The following is a 3,434-nucleotide window of genomic DNA, read 5'->3' as shown; positions in this document are numbered from 1 at the left end:
GCACGCTGTTTGATTGCGTTATCAAAACACACCGCTATTATTTGGCCTTGCTTTTAACTTATTCCACCGAATACCTAATGTGTGTTTTTTTGCAATATTTGGCCGAATATATTCGGTTACCGAATATTTGGTGCATCCCTAATTTGTGGTTTGCAGAAATGTACAAAACCAACATTTTCTTCTGGCTACAGAAGAGTGCAGACCTGGAAACATTCTATAATGAAGTCTGAAACAAAAACCCAGCAACACACACCTAAGTGACACTTTTGTTTTTTTTGTTCAGATAGCAACAGTGACTGAACTTTATGATTATTTATATTAGCACAAAACTACTCATACTCAGGCAGGAGTTTCTTCTGATAACTAATACTTCCAGTACAGATCCATACATGTGCAATGTGATGGATGGCTGTGAACATAATGCACTGAGAATAAAAACTGCAGATACACAGAAAGGTAAGAAGAGGGTGAGGCAAAGGAGTACAAGGAGAAAGAAGCAGTAATGGGATCTTCTCCTAAACTGATGTGGTCGATAGAGATCGCATATCTGCTGAATCTAACTGACCCCAGGTCTGTGGCTGTAAATGGAGACCAGGGCTACAGTAAGAGCTCTAAGTGACTCATTACAGTCCAGGACTACGACAATAACACAGGCTGACCTAAACTGGAGGCACCTGGCTGAACCCAGGCAAGACAAAGTTCACAAAACAAAAGAAAGAGACAAAGAGGAAGGTAGCAGGAGGAAACAGAAGCAGTGGAAAGCCAGAGAGCACTGTGCGTACTGTAACCCAGTTAGTGTGATTGATGTTAGACATTAGGTTTTAGACCAGAGGAGACTGGTGGGTCGTATCAGACCTAAAACTATACATCACCTCAGTACAGAACGTCTCTGCCCTGGTCCATTAGTGAGGCAATAGCTCACTCTCCTAATTAACGACCATTCATTTGTGTGTGTGTGTGTGTGTGTGTGTGTGTGTGCGCGCGTGCGTGCGTGCGTGCGTGCTTACAAGACAAAAAGCTTGGAGGAAGCTAATAAAACTAAGTAAAGCAGGTTTCCAAATAAGCAACCAAGCTGTCAATAACCATCCCGCCACGCTTACTGTGAGTGCTTTGATTTACTGTGCTTATGTTTGGATGTATAGAACACACACTCCTTTTACTTATCTATGAGCCATGTCAAAGACATATTTCCATCTCTTTACGAACAAGGTATCTTAATCTGAAATTGTTAAAGGAATACTTCACTGATTTTATACCTGCTCTGTATCATAACAGCGTGGGTACTATGTGTAAATGAACTATGGTAAACTCCCCACTATCCTACAGGCACACAGATCTCCCTGCTCATCACTCAACTCAAATTTGCCAGATGACAGACACAAAGAGTATAGAAGTGCATCAAGAGAAAGACCTGCCCCTCTCGCTTTCTCTCTCTCAACTTGGATCAAACTCCAATTAAATGTTGAAACTAAGCAGTGGTAATAAAACATGAACCAAGATTATGTTAATGCATCAAATGTTTCTCGCCTAAAATATTTTCAGAAACATATTTTAGTGCACTGTTTAGCTGTAATACCGAGAGGATGAACAGGAAATAGGCACCTTACTGGTTCCTGCATAATGAAACTGAGGCTGAAAAAATTGAGATCAAACTATGAAACTAAGCAATGCTGATCAAATATAAACCAAGATTCTGTTGCTGCGTTGTCTATTTCTCTCCTCAAATGTTTTCAGAAACATGTTTTTGCATACTGTTAAACTGAAATACAAGATTGTTTGTTACCAGCCGGCAGCCATTGTGTCAAACAGACCAAGCTCGCCTTCCTTCACCTACCAGCAGGAACGTGTGGCGTTGTGCATTCTGGTAGTTGAAGGTTTTCTACCTTTTGAGCAAAAGCAAATGCCACAGCCCTTTTCATCTGTTTTCTCTGGTCATGTAGCACTGATTTCATAAGTATCTGCATCTTGCTGCTGAAACAGTCTAGTTTTATGAAAAGACCATCTTTCAAACAGTGAAATACTTCAACAACTCTGAAATGAATTGACTGAGCAAATACACCAAAACTGACTGGTTCCAGCTTCTCAAATGTTAGCAATCTGCAGAGTAATGGATAATAAAATCTATCATGAACTGCTCCTCTAATGCTCAGCAAGACATAGAATAACAAAAACTATGAAGTGAAAAACTGGAGCAGAATCAAATACACTTTAACTGGAGTTTTCTGTAGATTGTAGATTTTATTTGACAAACATTTTCTTCTGGAAACTTCCCAGATTTTTGCTTCTTTTCATCCAAATATCAAAACTGTTGTTGTGATTTTGATGACACTTTGTAGTTTACAATGAACTGGTGGTGAGAACAGCTCCAGATATCATATGGTTCCACTGACAGAAGAGCTGCTGATAATCCTACAGATCAAAGTCCCAATAGGTCCTAAACTACATGATGTTTGTGTTTTCAATGAGTCCTTTTGAAAAATAAATAAACAAAAATAATGAGTCCTATTATTAGGCCAAACTTCAGACAGAAACACACTGACATACAGTTGTTTCTGTGCGTTAACCAGAGGCAGCCACAGAGAACAACTGGCAAAGGGTGAGACAACGAGTCAGAACTCCTTACTGAGTTTCTGTGGGAGACCAAGCACTGTGTGTGTGTGTGTGTGTGGTGTGTGTGTATTTGTAGTTATCCCCCCCACTGCCACCCCATGCGGCGTGGTGGTCACACTCTGCTCTCTGTGTAAGATACCAAACATGCACACACACTCGTCTCAAAGTGCAAATGAGAAAACCACACTGCGCTCAAAACATCATTAACCAGAGCTCCCAGGGTGTGAGGATCTCACACACACACACACACACACACACACACACACACACAGTCACAGTTCTATCTTTAAGTCCCTGTTATTATCCACTTTGTTGTATCTGTCATTCTTGTTTTAACTTTAAAGAACTAGGACACATTATTCTGTGAAAAAATATGTATAAACATGCACAACACACACATCTCAAATAACAAGTGTAACAAAGTGAAATGTCAAATCCCACCTAAAACAGAGAAGGTCTATTAACTAGGGTTGGGAACGATTAACCGATACGACCGGATATCCGGTTTGACAAGCGAGAGATACGGCTGTGTCGGTAGCAGCCTCCTCAATCAATACGAATCAGCCATGAATCCTTAGATGAATCGATTGTAGAGTCATGGATCGGGTATCGCGATACTAGCAATCGGCTGACTGGCTTTAACAGTTTGCATCTCTAAAACAACGCGAGAGCCAGCGGCATGCTCCGTAGCAGGCATTACTGACAACGATAATGGATGTAAACATCAGCGCCAGCTTGACCGGTGGAGCTGAGGAACAGAAGCTAATGCTGGTTGGATAAACCAGGGACCAGCCAAGCCGCAGCAGAAACTAAAGGCGAATCCT

At 41.1% G+C, this 3,434-nt stretch overlaps 1 protein-coding gene across 4 annotated transcripts in view; it reads right to left on the bottom strand.

The window, feature by feature from the left end:
• The window catches only part of mast2 (microtubule associated serine/threonine kinase 2), a 212,418-nt gene that overhangs the window by 143,488 nt on the left and 65,496 nt on the right, over positions 1-3,434 (bottom strand). The window lies entirely within an intron of this gene.

Source organism: Epinephelus moara, chromosome 10 (genome assembly GCF_006386435.1).
Source record: "Epinephelus moara isolate mb chromosome 10, YSFRI_EMoa_1.0, whole genome shotgun sequence".
NCBI classification, from domain to species: Eukaryota; Metazoa; Chordata; class Actinopteri; order Perciformes; family Serranidae; genus Epinephelus; species Epinephelus moara.
This window is presented reverse-complemented; position numbering and strand designations above follow the sequence as displayed.